The sequence below is a fragment of the Ochlerotatus camptorhynchus genome, unplaced genomic scaffold, assembly GCF_037179485.1.
Source record: "Ochlerotatus camptorhynchus isolate MF236.1 unplaced genomic scaffold, CSIRO-AGI_Acam_v1.1 ptg000094l, whole genome shotgun sequence".
Lineage (NCBI taxonomy): Eukaryota > Metazoa > Arthropoda > Insecta > Diptera > Culicidae > Ochlerotatus > Ochlerotatus camptorhynchus.
In genome coordinates, this window is record NW_027040584.1 from 2,250,464 (window position 1) to 2,273,440 (window position 22,977).

General features: G+C 41.4%; 1 protein-coding gene and 1 pseudogene across 1 annotated transcript in view; one reads left to right on the forward strand and one right to left on the reverse strand.

Moving 5' to 3' along the window:
- The window catches only part of LOC135698754 (glutaredoxin domain-containing cysteine-rich protein CG12206-like), a 162,830-nt gene that overhangs the window by 46,974 nt on the left and 92,879 nt on the right, over positions 1-22,977 (forward strand). The window lies entirely within an intron of this gene.
- On the reverse strand, positions 862-16,946 carry LOC135698784 (cartilage oligomeric matrix protein-like; annotated as a pseudogene).

Here is a 22,977-nt window from a genome sequence, read left to right on the forward strand (position 1 = left end):
TAATCTTTATAGGCATAAAAGTATAAATGGAAAAAAAAAATCGACACGTCTCGAAATCATTGCTAAACAAACGTAATAAAGTATGTTGTCTTCCTTGACCAACGCTGCATACTATTAGATATTCAAAAATAACGTTGGATTATTGATTACTTTTCTATTTTATAACGAAGATATTTTTCAATGACGGTTTATAAAATCGCAAACTGAAGCTGCCGAAGCTGAGTGATGACACCGCTTCGTGTTTTGATTTGCGCTGTACCCTGCGCTCAGTGGCGTGGGTTCGTACATGTATGATGGTGTGCGTGTTTTCTTCCAACGCTGCAGTTCAACGTTGTATCGTCACAAACCTATTGGCGCTGTTATCTGTCTCTATAAATTCCAAAGAGTGAAGGGGGTCTGGTTAAAGCCAACCCCGGCCTTTCGATCCGAGATGTGGCCAGAAGGTACAACGCCAACTTTCAAACGGTGCGGAACATCCTTTCCAGGGAAGAATACAAGTCGTACAAAGCGGCACATGAAGCAAAATTCCGTGGCCAAAAAGGGTGCAAGGCTCTTGTACGATCATGTTTTAACGAAACACAAGGGCTGCACTTTGATCGATGACGAAGCATACGTCAAACTCGATTTTAAGCAACTTCCCGGTGAAAAGTTTTACACCGCGACTGGAGGTTGTGCCGGGAAGATTCAAGTTCGTGTTTGCCGACAAATTCGCGAAAAAGGCCATGATTTAGGATGCGATTTGCAGTTGTGGCCTGAAAACGGAACCATTCATCACATCCTCGACGATGACATCCCATGTTTACATTGAAGAATGCCTGAAAAAGCGTGTATTGCTGTTCATCCGCAAGCATAGGGTCAACGTCATAAGTCGTCTCCGTAATCGGCTATACAGAATGTTCCTTCGAAATCCACGCCTTGCAAGCGATCGCGCCTGAAATGATCAATCAAATTAGCATATTGAGAGAAAACACTACAACAGGATCATACCCGATTGCCAATCCGGGATCAGTGTTGAACTTCTGGAAGATCTCCGCACCTCGGTTTGGAATTTCCCAATACGGATCGTCTTGGCTCTGAGCAACAGGATCAAGAACTATGGTTTTAAACATCCGGAAATCGGGGCACTTCATACGTGCATTGCGCTATTTCATCCCCATTGAAGTCTACGTCCCAAACATCTCCGACTCCTTTCACTAAAACAGCAACAATTCTAGATACAGCTGGAATTAGGGCGTAACAGCTTGTGCAAAGACTTCTTTCGATGATTTCTAGAAAGTCAGTACTCGTCAACGCAAACCAAAATCACCATCGGGTAGGGTAAAACCAACAAGTTTTATCATAGAGGTAGCTCTAAGACCAGAAGGTCCCGAAGAAACGAGCTCAACTTTTTGGCTCAGCCTTGGTACTATTTTCGGTCCCAAGCTAATCGATTCACCCCTCGAAACATAGGAAAATCCACTAGCCCCTCATTTCATCTGTAAAACTTTCATAGCGAATCAAAACAAACATAGTGTAGTACTGGAATTTATACTAGAATGCGGTACGTTAGTCGATTTGCTTGAGACCAATAGACTAGTCAAGTAGTGAGCCAATTTGAAATCGTTAGTTTCGTATTGATTGTTGCTAATACCAGCTCTATCTATAATTGCTACTTTCTGGAATTTTAATAAACTAATTACTCACTGTTCAGATCTTCTTGGTTCGAACTGGACACCAACAAACAATTACCTTCCTCATTGATAACTCTATCGTTATCCTTATCACCGTCGCAAGCATCCCTTACTCCATCCCAGTCCGAATCCAACTGGTTAGCATTGGTCTCATTCCAGCAGTTGTCCCGATTATCCTGAATACCATCTCCGTCCGTATCCAGACCTGTCTTGAAAACGTCATTCACCTCATCCCGATCCTCTTGTCCAAAATTGGAGATCCATTTGCAATTATCCCGATCATTGCCTAACCCATCACCGTCCAGATCACTGTCGCACACATTTCCCAGTCCATCCCCATCTGCATCCAGCTGATCCGTATTGAAATTCATCGGACAACTATCGCAACAATCGCCAGTCTTGTTTCCGTCTGAATCTAGCTGCCTCACATTCGCCACATTCGGAGGTATCGTTCTTATAATCCACTCCGTCGAAGTCCGTATCTGATTCGCAAACATTACCAACTCAGTCCCCATTCAAGTCTTATGGACCCGAATTGGGCAAACTCAAACAATTGTCCTTTGCGCAGTGCGGATCCTCACATCCGGATATCCATCCACATCACTATCCTTCCCACAGAGCACTCCGTTACCGGCCGAGCCCACCGGACATCCGCTACAACTAAAAAATGGCACCGCATTGTTCTTGGAACAACTAACCCCCGCAGAACAAGGCTTGTCCCGACATGAATTTCGACTACAGAATCGTTCATTTGCTTCCACATGTATCCATTTCCCTCGTATCCGCAAGGACAGTCCCCACGTTGATAGTACGGATAGTAATCCACCATTTGATAGCCAACTTCTTTGGTTCTTTCAAGCAATGATTCCTCCGGGAACAATTCCGTCCGTCACCGTCGTATCTCACCGGACATTGTTCACAGTAAGGCTTACTACCGTATTCACGGCAAGCTACGCCATCGAAGCGGAGACCATGGTAGCAGTAGCCCTTGCCGTGAACGGGAAACGGGACATTCTTGGCGCATCGGTACACTTGTCCAGCAGACTCCGAACAAAATCCACCTCCTTTCAAATCAACGAGAAGTAAGCTGCAAGGAAAGCTTTGCTTACTTCGTTCGAACGGGGTATTTCGAGGACTTACCATCGCAGTCGAACTCGTTAATGGGAGCGTCCATTCCGGGAAAGACGAATCGCTTGGAGGGCAGTGACGGCTTCCGATTCGGGATGAATAGATTGTCCAAATGCCAATACGCGAGTATTGCCATAGCGGACGAGCAGTGTTGCGAGCACCAGACTCAGAAAAGTTAGGCTGAACATCTCCGATGGACGACCGGAGTCTCGCAACTGAAGATTTGTGGGTCTGAATTTCACTGTATTTGTTTGCACATGAATAGGCCTTCAAACTAGCGCCAACTAATTAACTACGATTACGAGCTACCGTTTTTCCCCAATATGCACTGTACGAACAAGTTGTTCTTTCTACGGTTCTTTATTTGTATTCGACCTATTGTCCTTTGATCAGAGTTGCGACCTATCACAATCACGATCGTCAAACAGCTGATGGTAGTAACGCTTGGTACATTCCTATCAATGTGCTTGTCGAAGCAGTCAAGTTGACGAAAGAAGTAAAAAGCAACTGTTGAATGTCGTCTTCGGTGGTGATCCATCACCGATCTGATCATTCCCGACAATCACGACTGTGCTCGTTTTGAAGCAGTTACTGCTTTGCTTGCTTACGTGCGTGTGTTGGTGAGTGAGCCCAATAGCTTCCGTCTACTTTTGCCAGTTTTGTTTGTAACTCACACAGTCGCACGTGCCGAGGCGAACTTGGAATGCGTCGGCATTGTTTTCATTTTCTTCTGCCGTTGCACGTTTTCTCATCATCGTACTGCAGAAGTCTTCACTGTTTTCGTTGTGCTTTGCCATGGCTCTACCTCTCACTGCGTGACAAAACGTTCTGTCAGTGATAGTCGGTTGATGTGTTGACGAGTGTCGAGTGAGTGTCATGATATTTTGCATCACTGCCTTCGATCTTTTGTCATTCTTCTATGACGCTATTTGGATTTGAAGCTTGATAGAAGGAAAGGTTAGTGCAACACTATTATTTAACGTAATATTCTATGCTATATAAGAACAAAATTTTGCTAATTTTTATCATGCTTAAAAGATATACAGGAATGACCCCATTTTTTGGACATAACTGTAACACAAAACACATAACCGTAAGGGCATGGGATTCGTAGAACATTAGAAAAGAAGGGGGCTGACAAAATCGGGACATTGCTGTACTTACTCACAAAATTTCAATCAGAAGTGACCTAACCTTTCCTTTTTTATTCGTTTATTTGCAGGTAATTAACAGATCTGGAATCACTATGGACGCATCCAATAATTTGTTTATGTAAGTACAATCTTACAAAACTTATGTGTGTAAGATAAACGATGGTAATAATATTCACTTAATGTAAGGGAAGGGGGGGGGGGGTAAAATAAACAGTATGTTGTTCAGCTGTGAAATCATCTAAATCATAGAAATGTAAACGAATTGCTGTTTCAAATTAGTGGACATTTTGATTGCTTGCGCCACGCAGAGTCTTCTGGGCAGGCATCGTCAGGGTGGTTACTCATGGTCACTCCATGAGTAATCAGCTCCACAAACTGGGTTTGATCTGCGCTCGAAAATACATAAGGAAATTTTTGGACGCCCATCACAGAACAGAAGTGGAACTTCGCATTGGAAAGTGTCTCCACTTTTCATTGGCGGACACTAGCGCACCTACCGGTAGAAGGCATCTTCTGTCTGCAGCTAAGATAGGCAGTGTGCTACGATAGTGTGTGTGTGCCTAGACATCCCGCTTGGAATACCTCCACAACACATCGCTTGTTGAGCAGAAAAACGAATCACTTTTTGAATCTCTGTTTTGTTTGCACTTCCCCTTCCGCTTATATGGGGGGAATTGGATTAACAAAAAAACAGCATGATAAATATTCCATCTTCATCCAGGTTTGATGATAATGGATGAAAGGGAAGTTTCAATATAGTTTTAGGCTATTTAATAACTTCAGTAAAATCTCGATCACGATCAGAGAACTCCAGGACAGCTTCATTAGCTTCATTAGCTTCATGAAAATTGAGGGAAAATCACAGAAGCTTCAAGAACTTCAGGGAAGTTCAGAAAGCTTCAAGTACGTTTAAAGTTCTTAACAAATTCCCAGAGCACTTTGAAACACTTCTGAGTACATCAGGGAAGTTCCATGAGCATCACAAACAATGTGGAAAGTTTACAAATGTACTAAGAACAAAGAAGATAAAGTCTAGAATGCTTCAAAGAAGTTTGAATATCTTAAATAATGTAACGTGAACTTTAGGGCAGGTCTAGCAACTCCAGGGCAGCTTCCTGTATATTGCAAGAACTTCACAGAAGATTCAAGAACTTTAGGGAAGTTCAGAAAGCTTCAGGTACGTTTAAAGATCTTAACAAATGCCCAGAACACTTTGAAACACTTCGGAGCACTTCAGGAAAAGAAGATAACGCCTAGAATGCTTCAAAGAAGTTTGGATATCTTAAAGAAAGAAACGTGAACTTCGCGGCAATTCTAACAACTTCCGGACAGTTCCACAACCATTAGGAACTTTAGTTCCGAGACTTTCAAAAAAAAAATAGAACATTCTGGTAGTTCAATTAACGTCAAGAGAATTATTGGAAACCTTCAAGAAGTTTTAAGTGCTTTAGAAAAGTTTCAATACCTTCAAGGCTGTTCAGAAAACTGCAGAGTAGTTCAAAAAATTTCAGATCTCTGAGGAAGTTCAATGACATTGTATGGTAAGTGCCGATAGCTCACGGTAGTTCCATAGATTTGTGGAAAATTTCAAGAAGTTTACAGAAGTTTACAGAAGTTACCAGACTTATAGAAGTTACCAAAGACCTTTAGGAAAAATACATGAACCTCAGGGCAATTCGGGGAAATTCACAACAGTTCCATAAATATTAGAACAGTTGTGGGAACTTTAGTTTGATTAATTCCAGAAAAAAACAGCGGGGTCCTTCAAGAAATTCCGAAATTTTCGAGGAAGTACAGATATATTTAGAACAGTTCCATTAATTTTAGGAAAATTCCAGGTGAAGAATGGTGAGAGCTTACGGAAAATTTCAAGAACTTCTGTGAAGATAAGATCAGGGCAGTTCCATTGACTTTAGGAAAATTGCAGGAACTTTACAGAAGTTTCTAAAACTTTACAGCTGTTTTTAATTCTTTAGATTAACTTCAAGGAAATTCTGAGAAAATCAGAACAGTTCCATGAATATCAGAAAAATTGCAGGAACTTCAAGGGAAATTCCGAGAACTTTAGGTAAACACCGAAAATCTTAGCTCAGTTTAACTAATTCCAGAAAGAACAGTGGGACCCTTCACGAAGTTCCGAAATTTTCGGGGAAGTGAAGAGATATTTAGAACAATTCCATTAATTTCAGGGCAATTCCATTGACGGAAGCAAAATTGCAGGAACTTTAAGATCTTTAGATTAACTCAGGGAAATTCTGAGAAATTCAGAACAGTTCCACGAAATTCAGAAAAACTGTGGGAACTTAAGAGAATAGTGAAAGCTTAAGGAAAATTTCAAGAACTTCTATGGAGATAAGATCAGGGCAGTTCCATTAACTTTAGGAAAATTTCACGAACTTTACAGAAGTTACCAAAACGTCAGAGAAGTTTTAAGATCTTTGAGAAAAAAAATTATGAACTTCAGAGTAATTCTGAGAAATTTATAACAGTTCGGAACTTCAAGGAAATTCCGAGAGCTTCAAGCAAACTTCGCAAGCCTTAGGACAGTTTAATTAAGTCCAACAAAGCAGCGGGAGCTTTCGTGAAGATCTGAAATTTTCGGGGAAGTAAAATGAGATTTAGAACAGTTCCATTAATTGCAGAGTGACTCCAGGAGGAGAATAGGGAGAGCTTAAGGAAAATTTGAAGAACTTCTGTGATGATGACATCAGGACAGTTTCATTGACTTAAGAAAAATTTCAGGAACTTTACAGAAGTTACCAAAACTTTCAGAGAAGTTTTAAATTCTATAGATTAACTAAAGGGAAATTCTGAGAAATTAAGAACAGGGCCATGAATATCAGAAAAATTGCCGGAACTTCAGGCAAATTCCGAGAACCTTAGGCCCTTATAAAAATACATGAACTTCAGGGAAATTCTGAGAAGTTCAGCACAGTTCCATTAATATCAGAAAAACTGCTGGAGCTTCAGTGATATTCTGAGAACTTCAGGTAAACTTACCCTAATAAAAATATACCATAAACGAATGATAACCCAAATGATTGAACTATTCCACAAATGGTTTGGATTATACCCAGAACACGTCGTTAAGGAAAATAACCATAACAATTTTATTAGGGTAGATAACCTTACAACAGTTAAATTAATACAGCGGGAGCCTCCAAGAAGTTCCGAAATTTTCGGCAGAAGTACAGAGATATTTAGAACAGTTCCATTATTTCAGGATAATTCCAGGAAGATAATGATGCGAGCTTAAACATATGTCAGGAACTTCTGTGAAGATAAGATCAGGAAAGTTCTATAGACTTTAGGAATATTGCAGGAACTTTACAGAAATTTCAATAACTTCAGAGAAGTTTTAAGATCTTTAGATTAACTTCAGGGCAATTCTGATAAATTCAGAACATGTCCTTGAATATCAGAAAAATTGCCGGAACTACAGCTAAAGTTCGAGACCCTTAGGTCAGTTTAATTAATTTCAGGAAAACAGCGAGAATTTTCACAAAGTTCCGAAATCTTAAAATTGGCCCGCAGTCTTAAATTTTTTAAGAAAAATACATGAATTTCAATGTAATTCTGAGCAATTCAGAACAGTTCCATTAATATCAGTAAAATCGCTGGAACTTCGGGGAAATTCCGAGAACTTCAGGTAAAATAAGAGAACCGTACAACAGTTTAATCAATTCCAAAAAAACAGCGGAAACCTCCAAAAAGTTCCAAAATTTTCGGAGGAATTCAGAGATATTTAGAATAGTTCCATTAATTTCAGGGTAATTCCAGGAGGAAAATGATGACAGTTTAAACAAATTTCAGGAACTTGTGTGATGATAAGATCAGGACAGTTCCCTTGACTTTAGGGAAATTGCAGCAACTTTAAAGAAGTTTCAAAAACTTCGGGTAAGTTTTAAGGTCTTTAGGAAACACACATGAACTTCAGGGCAGTTCTGAGAAATTCAGCCCGAAATTCAGTTCCGAAATTTTCGGAGAAGTACAGAGATATTTAGAACAGTTCCATTAATTTCAGGATAATTCCAGAAATAGTGAGAGCTGTAGGAAAATTTCAAGAACTTCTTTGAAGATGAGATTCACGGCAGTTCCATTGACTGTACGAAAACTGCAGGAACTTTACCGAAGATTCATAAACTTCAGAGAAGTTTGAAGATCTTTAGATTAATTTCAGGGCAATTCTGATAAATTACGAACAGTTCCATCAATTTCAGAAAAATTGCGGAAGCTTTTGGGAAATTCGGAGAACTTCAGGTTATTATCGAGAACCTTACAACAGTTTTATCAATTCCAGGAAAAACAGCGGGAACCTCCAAGAAGTTCCGAAATTTTCGGAGGAATTCAGAGATATTTAGAACAGTTCCATTAATTTCAGAGTAATTCCAGGAGGAAAATGATGACAGCTTAAAAAAAATTCAGAAACTTGTATGATGATAAGATCAGGACAGTTCCATTGACTTAAGGGAAATTGCAGCAACTTTACAGAAGTTTCAAAAACTTCAGAGAAGTTTTAAGATGTTTAGATTAACTTCAGGGCAATTCTGAGTAATTCAGAACAATTTTATGAATATCAGAAAAATTGCCGAAACAACAGCTGAAGTTCGAGAATCTTAGGACAGTTTAATTAATCCCAGAAAAACAGCGGGAACCTTCATGAAGTTTTGAAAATTTCAGGAAAGTACAGAGATATTTTGAACAGTTCCATTAATTTCAAAATAATTCCAACAGGAGAATAGTGAGAGCTTAAGGAAAATTTAAAGAAATTCTTTGAAGAAAAGAGATCTTCAGGGCAGTTCCACTGACTTTAGGGCAATTGCAGGAACTTTACAGAAGTTTCAAAAACTGTAGAGAAGTTTTGAACTTCAAGGCTTTGAAGTTGCGAGAATTTCTGGGAAGTTTTCTGAATAGACTGCGGTAACATAAGAAAAGTTCCCAGAATTTCTGGAAATATTTCGGGCTTCCAGTGCCGGTTCCATTAGCTTCGGGAAAACTGCAGCTAATGTAAAAAAAAATCTGAGATCGTCAGGGATATTCCTGGAAAAAGGAAGTGAAGAAAACTTCAGAAATGTCCAGAAAACTCCAGAACAATTGTGAAAACTTTCAAGAAGCTACAAAAATCCAGACTCTTACGGAAGGTGAATGATCTGTAATGGCAAGATCCGAAAACTTCAGGACAGTTGCAAGAATTTCTGGAAAATATCTAGAAAATTACAAAATCAGGAACTTTATGGAAGTCATGAGAACTTTAGAGATGTTTGTAGAGTTATCGAAAATTTCCATTCATTTCAGAAGCACCTCAGAAGAATTGCGAGAAGTCCAGGAAAGTTCCGAGAACATCATAAATACCGTTCCGATAATTATAAACACACTAACGATGAACTGTCATTTCAAACCGTGTGAAATATTTCACAAAATTCTGGCTGCATCCTGATGTTTACATTCTACTCTAATACGTGTTATCAGTTTTTTGTATATTTTGCGAGGAAATGTGAAAATGCGTGGCCTTACTTCTGTACAAAGAAAACGGATTGTGCACAAATGATGCACCGAGAGTGGACTTTCCTTGAGAAAACTGGCGAGGGTGTGAGCGTTGGAGCAGAACAAACCGCATTCCGGAAGTATGAAGAATCGTGCACTTTCGAAGATTCTTCGAGGCGTGGAAGAAAATCTGGCCCAGTTGACCCTGCAATCGACCGGAACATAAGAGATCGTTTTAAGCAGCATCCACTAGCATCAGTGGCGTAGAAGATCGGTACTTCGGCAACAAAAGTCATGCGGGCCTAGAAAAGATTGGGGTTGGAATTCCATCGGAAGCAGAAGCAACCAAAACGAAGCAAAAAGCAGATTGCATTTGTGAAGACGCTGGGGAAAAATTGGGTTGTATAATCATGGATGATGAGATATACGTGAAACTCGATTATCAGACTCTGCCAGGACCGCAGTTCTACACTTCACCCAAATGAAAGGATGTTCCTGAATCGGTCCAAGCCATTTACTTCGGAAATCGACAAGAAGGTTTCGAGGAAATTGCCTTCAAGAACTTCCAAAGTTTTGAGAAATTTTCGAAAGTTGAGAGATCTTTATGTATGTTATGTAAACTTCAAGGTAGTTCCGAGAACTTCAGGAAAATTTATGAAACTAAAGGGTTACTTTATGAACATACTGAAAAATTGCGGAAACTCTAGACGAGTTCTGACAACTTAAAGAAAATCTAGAGCACTTGAGGGAAACTTCGAGAGCCTCTCTCTTAATGTTCTCTCTGTTGGGTCATATATACTCAATATGTCCACCAACCATCTTATTTCTGGATTCTATTGTTCTTTTAAGGGTCTGGCTAACTCTAGTTGGTGAAAGTGTTTCATTTATATGTACCTATTTTATGAATGGAAAACATAGTATTTCAAAAGTTAGTATTTTTAAGTTTTATGGCGAGCTCCCTTAGCTCAGTCGGTAACGGTGCAGCTACAAAGCAAGACCATGCTGGAGGTGGCTGAGTACGATTATCGGTCCGGTCTAGGAATTTTTCGGTTTGGAAAACTTCTCGACTTCCCTGGTCATAGAGTATGATTGTACTTGCCACACAATTATACTTAGGCAAAAATGGTACAGGCATCGAAAGTTCAAAATTAAGAACTGTGGAAGTGCACCTAGAACACTAAGTTGAGAGCACGCAATAAGCTAATTTGCGATAAGCAATAAGCTTGAAATTCGAAGAAGAAGAAAAAGAAGAAGAAGAAGTGATTGCAGTTTGATCCATATCCCACTGTCAATAAGTGTACACAAGTAACACAAATTCATAGAATTCTATTGAGTACACCTAGCGGTGCCGGTGGTGTAGTGGTAAGCGTGATTACCTGCCACTCCAGCAGGCCTGGGTTCAATCCCAGTCGGCGCCGCCGGAATGTTCTGAGGCATAACATCTCTGATCATGCATTCCTTCGGAAGGGAATTAAAGCCGTTGGTCCCCGGTTCATGAGTTGATGGGTCGATAGGTAGGGTTCAGGTATGGGAGCTGCCTCCCTGGCGTCGGTAGCATTGGTACTCAGCACGACCACCGTATCCAACGGTTCCTCACTCCTTCGTCCACCGAGAATACGACATCTCCTGCTGCAATGGGTTTCGTATCTTCAAACCACTTCGTTCTTCGAGTAATCGTCGGTAGATACTCTCGGATCCATCTGCGCCAAAATTGATCGAGCATGTATTGGCACAGCTTCCATCCGCTCCGAAGCGCTTCGCCTTCGTCCGTTGGTGCCTTCTCTGTTTGCTTCGCTCCATCCGAATTAAGCAGAAGTGAGTGGTTCGGCGTAAGTGCTTCCTGATCCGACGTCTTTAACGGCAATTATGTCAACGGCCTCGTGTTGACCATAGACTCTGCCTCACACAGAACGGTTTGGAACACTTCCTCTGACGATGTCCTTGGATGGTTGATGGAGTTTATTCACACCATCCTCTCCCAAGCACCACCCATGTGCGGGGCGGCAGACGGGATGAAGCTCCACTGGGTGTTAGCGTTCGTGAAACTTTCTGACAATTTCTGGTTGATATCCCTCATCTGTTTCGTCATCTCTCGTTCTACTCCAACGAAGTTTGTCCCGGTGTCAGTGAAAATACAAAGTGGGGCTGCTCGTCGTGCGATGAACGGCCGTAGAGCGAGCTTGCACGATGCGGCGACAGATTCCATTGACATCGCCGTGCTATTTTCTGAACTTCCGTGCGCAGATTAGAGATGTGAAACTTCTGCCGGACCACGGGCTCTCCGTTTTGATGACCATACATTCTGTTATACCGATCGATCAGTAACTCGGTGATGCGATGACTTTTAGGCAAGATCACTGGATATTTTACGTCGTACGTAGCATCACCATATACGACCACCGATCCAAAGTACACCACAATCGTCGATAAACGGATATAGATTCCTTATGGGACTGGTCTTCATGACGTTTGCCCAAGTATCACTATTCCTGTCCGGATTTTTCCTCAAAGTAGTCACCTCATCTGTAAACGCTTCCGCTTGCGCCAGACGCCATGTAGAGTTTGCTCTGCTTTCCTGAAGTCCTCCTGGTCCAAGTTTGCCTGTGAAACTTCTGCTGCACATTCGAATCCACGACATTTTCTAACAAAATGGTTTACATATACATTAGCTCGCAACATGTCGAGAACCGACTGCAATCGATAAATCCGGTATCAACGATATCCGTATGGATGTGAACTGCGCGCAATTCTTCATGAATCTCGATGAACTTCACCTTTTGCTGGGGCCACTATCTGATCTTCTGGTTCGTATAGAAAGTCTGAACATACAAACCACCGATTGGATGGACGCAAATCGGGAACTCCCTTCCACTTCGTTCCGTCATCAGCTATGTTGAATTTAGACGGAACGTGTCGCCATTCTTGTACGTTTGTGTCCTCCAAGATTTCTCTGCGTCTGATCTTATCCACGACAACGCTGTATCAGAATCTGTCCAGATGTACCTTTTTTGTATTTCTATGGTATCATTCTCGACAATCGACTTCATCAGTCGACTACCCAACAACGCTGCTTGCAGCTCTAAGCGCGGAACCGATAGCGGCTTCGGAGGTACTATCTTCCTCTTTGACGCAACCAGCGTACACGGTGGTTGTCCGCGATCGATTACGCGGAAGTAAGCTACGCAAGCCAAAGCGGACAGAGGAAAATAGCAACGAGGTACTCGTACTTGGTCCAGGGTGCTGAAACTGTTTGCAAAACTGATCCAGCTTTCTCCGGAATCACTTCGTCCCATCCGACTTCACATCACCAAAGATCTTTTTTTTTTTTTTTTTTTTTTTTTTGTAGTGATCCAGTGGCAGCAACTTGCTAAAACTCTACACTGGACCCCTTTTATTGATAAATTTTGCTTCTATGAGCCTCTATTTTAAATCAACACACACACGTTCCTAGGCTATGGTGCCCGTGTGGTCACTGTTGTTTTTGTGCTGATCCAAATAGTTTTGATAATATAATTGCGCATTCTTGTTTTTTTAAAAGGTTGATTTTCGTCCCAGTCTTGTCTTCTGTCGTCACTTATTTTGTCATTTTGTCTTGAGTATTAACCCCCACTTGTCTTGTTTATTGTGTCAACTTGTGTCTATTGTCCTTCCCCATCTGTTACTCTGTCATGACTAATTTCATTGATATATAAAAATAGTAATATCAATTACAGGATAATATGGTTATTTCTCGATTACTTTTTCAAAGGGAAGCACCAGCTCCTGCAAACAATGCATCCGATCGTCGATCCGGCGCAACCGGCATCTCGCACACGCTTATCAACACCACCAGCAGGTAGAGGAAAATTTCCCCTATCTGATGATAGTGCCAGCACGCGCGGGCGAGCCACCAGTTACGCCAAATCGACGACCAAACGCACCGCCTACAAAAGCCGATACGCTCCCTTGGAAAAGTTATCGAGATTTCTACTAATTAATGAATTATTGACAATTACCTCTCATGATCCTTGGCTCTGAATTTAACTTACCACTTTTTGATTATTTATCAAATACCTCTCCCAGAATATATAACTCACCGATGCTTTGTTGGTTTCTGGTCTCATTTGGATTGGCCCTGAATTTTTTTGATATCCTGTTCGAAGTAATTCTGTGAGTTCCAGCTTGTACGTGTCTCACGTCATATGAGTCGCCATTCATAAAGATAATGGGTTAAAAGGAAGTAAAACATACATAAAGGTAGATTAGTATTAGTTGTACTTGATCCAACAATAGAAAGAAGCATAGATCACTTAGTAGAAAAATAAAACTAATAAATAACTAAAAGTGCAATGGATAAGTGTTAGTTCCGGGATCATTTAAGTGTTAGTAGTTATGTTAGTTTTGATCCGTATTCAGCCCTGCTGGCCCCTCAAGCACTATTTGCAGCAATTGTGATAATATTATGCGACACTGCTACTACTACTATGTTAGATGTATGACTTGTCAATTTTCGCAACGCAATGTCTTTCAATAAATCACTCAATCAATTTGATGTTTGAAAATTTGCTCAAAAGGGCTTTGTTGACACATCATACCATACCGAAAACTAAAGCACAACAATCCTAATTCTTATTTCAAACCTATCAACATATTTAACACATCTTTCCTAAAACTTCACTTGTTCGTAAGCGCCTGGTTGAAGATATGACTTTCGCTATTGACATTGTCTGTAATTAACAAATACACTAGATAGGAAGATTTATTATACAACTTCATAGGCTAGTCGCCTCCCTAAGCGGACCCCCCGCGTCCTATCTCTTATGTTAATTAACTTTCTGAATTCTATAATTGAAGTTTATTTAATAAATAACTGAAATCTCTAATCTACCTACATAACCCATGCTTTTAAACTACAATTTAACGTGTTTCAAGTACTTCTGGCTTTTACATATCTTATCTTATATCTTTGTTCGTCCCAGATGACACCTTCAAGTGACTAAAATGCTTCACTTTGAAGTTAGTTTCCAAGCTAATTTTAAATTGTATATTGTATAGGGTAAATGTTCCAACTACGCTCTCACGTTTCCACTATGTGGCACCACAAAAATACATATGGATATGTTACAATAGAAGCACACCACAGTGGAAATCCCGAGCCATAGTTCAAACACTTATCCCAAATCAAAATGAAGCACATATAAGATTAGTTACAATACCATGTACAAAACTGATGTTTAACATTGTTTTCTGAGTAATACTTCAATGAAAACAACAATGAAAGCTTGTCACGCAAATAGAAGGAGCACTGTTGGGCACTTTCTGAAATATTTCAATAGTATAATTCCCTTGCAAACCCAAATAAATCTCTCTGCGTAAAAAATAAATAAAATAAGAGTGATTTGCGGCAAAACCCGCCAGTATCACACCCAACGTCAGTGCCTATACGTAAGCGTACTACGACGCGGCTCTCAATAAAAGGAGTAACAAGTGTGATACTATCACTGCTAGACTAGATCTTTGGTTCTCTCATGCAGCGGTTTATCAGAGAGGGGAAGCTTAGTAATCCCCATCGCCTGCCCATGTCGCCATTCTATCGCGGCATGAGCCAGCAACGCCGACCATAAACCTACCGTCTCCAACACTCCACTATAAAGCATGAAATTAAGCCCGCCCACCAACAGCAAGGTGCAAAAACTAGCCAAGGGGAGGGACTCCACATCACCAAAGATCTTGGATCAATATTTTCCCATGGATGAGAATGTGAGAAATCAGGTTTTTCGCATTTTTTTAATTGTATCAAATCAAACAAATATTAGTTTTTTCGTGTGGATAAGTGTAAATTAAGATCTATCACGTCTTAAGAAGTTTTTTTTAGTGATATTGTAATTAACGTGAACAATCTGGAACAAGAATTTGTTTCGAATAGCTGTGTGTCGCGTCGGTCGGTTTTTCATTTCGCTTGTTTTTGGTGCTTTGCCTCCCTCCCAAGAAGAGTTTCACTGGGTATTTTTTTTTCTTGGTGCTGGCGTTCTGCCTTCCGGAAGATGCACGCGAATGAGGTGTCAAGCAAAAATTCGGTGCAAATGGAAAACTTCAAATGTGATTCAAAATGTCGTGTTGGGTTGTAAAAACCACGCGGAAGATTTTTTCGATTACCGCGAGTGAACAAACCGGTCCTTTTTCGGAGGCAGAATTTGGTGAGATCCATCTGATTTATAATCAATCATAAATGCATATTTCCATATATTACTAAATACGCGCCAGATTTCGAAACATCACATTTCGAAATCTGGAAGTGTGTTTGCAGTACCATTATTCATATGATAACGGTAGTGTTTACACGCGGGGCTTATTGTATGTGAAAGTAACCTCGGAATGGACGTGAATTACCAGGCATTCTGAAATGGGTTGCTGGATCTGCAGTAGAGCTATCGCTTTCTAACTCCCGGACTAAACTTGCTTTAAATTATTACATCAAGGATTGTTGTAAGCAAATTTCTTCCATAATACCACTGCTGGCCAGTGGGGGTTAGATTGAATACACATACACACACACATACACATCACATGAACTTAAGTTTACTTTAATTGATTATAATTCAAATTGAAAAGACATAGAGGTTTTGGGCCTACGGGAGAAGAGGTAGTACAATTATTTTCACTCCCGCGAGTTTTCCTCTCAATCAATAGAAGAAAAAAAAAGATAAAACACAACATATTTCCTTCCTTTTAACTAGCTACGGGTGTGACAACGATGGCGAGTTCACTATGTTATATTTTCATTTTATTTCAGCAACCTTATCTTTCAGCAGATGATCCGGACAGCAATTTCAACATTAATAAAAAAAACTACATATGCCAGCAACACTGACTGGGTGTATCCTTTGGCTTACCTTCCCTACTAACATAATTCCTAAATTCCCGAGACATTTATGAGGGGTCGTAGAGTTCTCTGCATCTCTCTTAAGTAAATGTTGGACTAACATACCTTTCCTATCCCTACCAGTTGTAAGGACGTGGCCAGGACAATCCTTAACTGTTGGAGCGGGATATGTCTTTATCTGGGAGATAGTAATTACTTCCTGCTTACTATCTGTCCAGTAATAGATATCCGTCTTGCTCTTAATAGTTTTGAATTCGTACCACCTACGATATTGTGCAACTTGTTCGATGCTAATGCTAATGCTAATGCTAAATGGATGAGAATGTGAGAAATCAGACCGAGGGGATCGTACAAGCTCATAATGAATCGCAGAATCTTCTTCTTCGTTGGCGGTGAATCTCCCGACACGAGACGCCGTAGATCCTCCGATAACGACAAGCTGAAGATGAATTCGTCCTCATTTGGTAGCCATTCCATTCCCAGAACTCGTTCAACCTGATTAACCTTATCGTTGTCGAATTCTTTACGATGAACGACGTTCTGCTCTCCGATACCTTGCAGCACCTTCGATGAGTTCAACAGCCAATTTCTGATTTCGAATCCGGCTTTGGCGTGAACGGTACGAATGTCTACAGCCAGCTTCGTCATTTCCTCTTCGGTGTCCCGGCTATCCAAGTAGTCATCCACATAATGGTTCTCTACTATAGCCACTCAAAATCTTTCGCATTTAGTTTCTTAATGTATTGCGCTTGACAAGGTGAACACGTCGGCCCAAAGGTAGCCACTGTTGATGAATCAGGACTCCATAGAAAGCACTGAGCCATGCGGTCCACCCGCCGAATGAAAAATTGGTGATACATCTCCCGCACGTCCCCTACGGCAGCTACTTGCCGTTGTCGAAATCGAGAGAGCACTACCGGACCCTTCAATAGCATTCCGTTGAAGGATACACCGTTTACCTTTGCAGCTGCATCCCAAATCATTCGAACTTTCCCAGGTTTTCGAGGATTGACTACCACCCCCAACGGCAGAAACCATATTCGCGTAGGGTCGGCGTCTTGGATCTCTTTCTGCGACGCCTTGTGAGCGTAGCTTTTTTCTACTGTTAAATGTCAATCAGCTGTTAAAACCACCAATCAAATTCACTTCTATGCTACGGATTTCTGATTTAATTTATTCGAAAAAATCTTGTCCGATGCCCAGTGAAGAAGCCTAGGGAAATATGATTGAAAGTTTATCATTCCATAAAATTTCGTTCAAATTGCATTCGGTCTGAATGGACGACCAATTTTTAAATATCCTGGTGCTTTCGATTATATTGAGCCAGTCATAAAGATTAAATCCAATAAATTAGGAAGCTCAAATAAAACCATTCTTGCATGCTTTTTAAAAACCGCATCCAACGCATTGCCTCTATAAAACTTTCCATTCCGGCTCGACAACCCGTACGGAATGCTCCGGAACCCAATTCCGGTTCTGATCGAAGCAACAACAGTCTTGTAAGACCATCCATATAATCAATGCTTAGATGCTCAAGCACTTCCCTTACACCGCCGACCATCCGACCATGGCTGACCTATATATTAGCTCGCCTTCGTTGCGCCTTCGTTCGCAGTGGCCACGCTCTTCGGAAGAAACTGGTGCAATTACCGGTTCTTCCCTTTTACCCACCACCACGCGGAGAACCGGACAATTGCATCTTGGCTAGTTGCTTCGTTTTCTACACTCACACACACACACGCGCGCGCGGAACGTGACCGGCCCAATCGGCCTGCCTGCCGGGCGCTGAAGGTGACTCGGTAGGACATCCAATCGAGAGTAAGTCTCTCTTCTTATTTTAGTTGGCAGTGAAATTCCGAATCAACTTGTCCGAGCAGCTGGGTGCAACTACCAGCAGAGGCCAAGGTGGGTAATTGCAATGCGCACAAGGTGCCGTTAGGCGCGTTGTGGTGCTCTATAAATCTTCCAACGACGACGACGGCGACCACGGGAGGACTTTCTCTTGATCTCCTCCAGCTCCTGACGACGACGACGACGGGTGACTTGAAAATTTCCATACCGAGAGCAGTGGCTTCGACGGATCAATTGGCTAGAGGTGACGACACGGAATTTCTCTAATTTTGAATTAAAATTTTCACCATAAGTCACCGACCGGACCGCGCGAGCGAGTGAGCGAGCAGTTATGATTGTAATAAGGGCCCCAGCGACGAGCGAGCAAGCGGAAGTAACTGAACCAAACCGAAGAGAAGCAGAAAATCAACCAATCAAAACGTGGGTAATTAAATGGCTGGGTGGTTGTGGGTTGTGGGGAGGTTTGCAGTCAGTACCTAACCCTTTTGGAGCTGGATCGAGTTCGAATTGAAACCCCAGAAGTAGCAATTTATTTGTGCATTATTTTTGCCCCTGTTTTGAAGTTGAGTCTGCCGGTGGTGGTTGCGCGAATTATTACGATCGGTTTCGTTTTCGAGAAATTATATTAAACAATTTAACGAGGGGAACCGATTAAGCTGAGGAGAAGATGGGAGGGCGGTGAGTTTCGTTTCCTTCTCATTTTGAGGTTTTGTTTTCGTTTAGAAAGAGTAATTTTCGTTGCAAAAAATAAACACTTTTCGTCTTGCGAATTGGAAGCAATGCTTAGGAAATTCGAGGGTATAATTAATTTGGTAGTGAATTTTGCGGCAGATGGCGGCAATCTATATGGTGATTAATTTGAATTAAATTTTGACATTGCTTTATGTATAATAAAGTGGAATTTTAAATTTCAGCCAGGCAACAGCTTGCATAATATTGCAGGTAGCTATGTAGCATCTAGTTTGTTTATTTGGAAGGCTCAATCGCGTAAGTTTTTGCCATGTAGCATGTAGTAGTTTTAGGCCTGTCATACTCCAAGAGTGACCAGCTCCGAAAACCGATGATTATTTAATTAATATTAACTGGGCACAACAATATCAATCAACTTGCGCTCCTTTATAAAAGCTGTGACCAAAATGTATAAGGAAATTTTCGGACGTCCATCCAGTTTACTATAGGGTGTCTCAGAAAGTATAAGCACACTTTGAACTCGCTGCCATTTCTCGCGTCACTTTGCAAATAGACCAATGTAACATATCCACAACTTTGAGAAAATCGAAGTTGAAGTTCGACAGATTATTATTTTAACTGTTTAGAAACAATACAGTTTGCAATACCATTTGTAATGTAGTCAGTGGATAATAACGTTGAAAATTCCTTAGAAACGGTAAAATCACAATTTTACTTTGAATTTTATGCTACAATATAAAAAAAACCACATAGGACGTTTTGACTAGTCAAGTTGTACATCGGACATGTTACATTGGACGATTTTTCTCATTGACATAATCAATGAGTGTTACATTGGACGTTTTGTCTACATGATACTAGATTCCCTTTCACAGATTTCAGAGTAGAATACCTAACTTTAGATTGGCCCCGCCTTTGGAAAATGAGCACCAATCATGTTAGGCAGTCCGAATGACCGAAGTAAAATCATGTACCCATCATTTCAAACTGTACATTGGACAATTTTTGACCTATTACTATCTTAAATAAATGAAAGTAAATTCGGATGGATGTTTTTGTATCACATACAATGATAGAAGAGCAATAGTTTGTATCACTTAATTCGATTTGTTTACATTTGATACATTGGTCTATTTGAAAAGTGACGCAAGATTTCTACCCCGATGAAGTTTATCAGCTGTTCATCGATGTGTGTTGTTGTTTACTTATTGCTCAACAAGTTTGTTTGCGCAAAGTGCATGGTTTTTTTTTATAAAATCATCCAAATGCGAGGCAAACAGATCATGCCGATCGTGCACAAATGGTGCACTATTCCCAACCGATCAGTAAGGAAGTTGGCAAAAATGGAGGAAGTAAGTATCGGAGCCATCCAATTCGCCATCCGGAAGTTCTGTTACCTTCGAGGACACACCAAAATCTGACCGTAAACCGGAACCGATGGACCGAAAAGTGGACCGGAAGATCACCAAGCTTTCGTCAATAAGAAAAGTGCCTCTGTTCGAGATTTGGCCAAAAAACTGAGAACATCGAAGAGTAACGTCCAACGTGCCAAGGCAAGAAACGGGCTGAAAACGTTCAAGAAGCAGAAGAAGCCGAAACGGAATCAGAAACAAGTAGCATCCGTCAAACCGAGGGCTCGGTAGCTATATGATAGCCTGCTGTGTGGATAATTGGACGATGAAACATACGTCAAATTTGACTACAAGACGCTTCCGGTAGACCAATACTACACAGTACGTCATGGTCAAGAAGTTGACGATGCCGATGTGTCAATTTTTACCGAAAAATTTGGTAAGAAATCCATGGTTTGGCAAGCGGTAAGTGAGTGTGGTAAGTTGTGACGAAAGAGACGATGAACACTGAAATCTACGTTCGGGAGTGTTTGAATTGGCGTCTGCGGCCAATGATCCGTCAACATGATGGCTCAGTACTATTTCGGTGCGATTTGGTGTTAATTCACTACTCGAAAGACACTGTAGATTGGTACAATACGTGCCACAAGTGCTGAAGTTCATGGGCAGCGTCAGATAAAAAGTTCTTTGCTTGGCGTGCGATTAAAGGAACTGCGGATTATTTTCATCCAATTGAAGAGAATATACTCTGGTCTTTTTTTTTTTTTTTGCGCGGGGGATATGTACCAAGATTTTGATTTTTCGCATTCTAAAATATAAAAACACATGGTTTTTGATACCATTTGCATGCTATGGTCCATATACGGGTAGATCATCTTTCACGTGGTACGTTACGGGATGTAGGATCTACCACCGATTCCTAGTCCTGACTACTTCAAACTAGGGGAACACGATTTTTCAGTAATCAAAGGAACACATCTTAGTCCTTGTTACTTGTTATGCCTTGTTGATAGTGACAACACTCGGCTTTGTCCACCGAGGATGATCTTGAAACAAGGAAAAAAAATGAGCTAATTAGTCCTTATCTATGTGATTCCTAATCTTCTATTCGTTGTGGCTAAGACTACGGTTCTGATGCATGGTCATTATCAATGTCATTCCTTAATTTTGTCGCTAAGGAATCCAATTTTGACTGACAACGTTGATGTAGAACAAGCCGGTTCATTCCGAGTTTTACTTAGGCAATTCTTGTAAAATCGGCGCACGAAATAACGCGGGTAATAACCGTTCCTATTATGAGAAACGCTTGAAGTCAATCACTTGTTCCACTTCTACATGGATCTGCAATTGTGTCGGCCGCAACTCCAACGGAGAATCAGCCAACGCAAGCTCACGTTGGGGCCAGTAGTCTTCATTCTCATAGAAAAAACCTGGCCCGTTGAACCAGCGGCTATTGGCTTCAATATTAGGTCCTCTTAGGTTACACTTCGTCGGAACCCATCTTCAGTCCTTGATGTCCGTAGTTTCCAGGGTTTCGTCGACTCTAAATGCCACAACCTGTGTACGGCGCCGTTTATCGGATCCCAGTCAAGACAGAACTGTCGTGGAATCGGTCCAGATTACTTTCCGGTGAATGTTCAGTGTATGGTTAGAAATGACGGTTTTCAACAGGCGTGCTCCCATAACAGCGGCTTTGAGCTGAAACCTGGCAACAGCGAACGATCCCATGGTCTAATACACGCACAGGCTGCATAAGCTGCTTCCCTGCGTCGACAACGATATGCAACTCCAGAGAGTCGTACGCCTGAGGCCCGTAGCTAAGGAAATAGCAACGGGGGATCTTCACCTCATCGAGCTGCCGCAAAATCTGGATCCATGTTTTCCAACGACCGAACGTGTCTGCCGGGATGAATTCGTCCCGATCGCCACCGACTCTTCATATATCTCGAAGTAACACCTTTCCATGAACGAGAACCACAGCCAGCAACCCTAGTTGGTCGAAGACGCTCATAGCAAGCCTCAGAGCTTCCCGTTTCGTCGGAATTGTATCACCAGTCATCAAAGGCTGGAGGTTTCCGCGCAACTTGATTGAAAACGAGAAGACATCCTCCGTCGATTGCCACGCCATGCCTAATACACGCTCTGTACTGCTACATTTATCCATCACGAAACGTTTGCTTATTCCTTCGATGCATGCGCCGATTCTAACGATGACATCCGACGAATTCGACATCCAATCTCGAATCCTCCCTTAGCGTGAATCGTCCTTAAATACTTCATCCACCAGCTGTACCGCTTCGTCGACTGTATCCACGCTGTCTAAATAATCGTCGACGTAGTGGTTTTCCTTCACCGCCTCAGCTGCCTTCGGGAACTCCTGTGCCAGTTCATCCGCATTCAAATTTTTAACAAACTGTAGTGAACACGGAAAGCAAGAGGAGCCAAATGTTGCTACGTCCATAACAAGTAGCGATGGATCGTCTCGCCACAGGAAGCACTGTGCAGGGCGATGTTCCGGTCGAATCAAGATCTGGTCGAACGCCTCCTGTATATCTCTACTGATGGCAACCTGTCTTTGCCGATATCGACTGAGTACCGCCGGAATTGGAGTGAGTACATTAGGTCCTTTTAAAAGATCGGAATTAAGGGACACAGTTTGAACGGTGAAGCGGTTTGAAGCTGCATCTCAAATTACACGCACCTTTCCCGACTTCTTTGGGTTAACGACGACCTCTAAGGGCAAGTACCATACTTGCTTCGGATTCGTTTCCGCAAGCTCCCTGTCC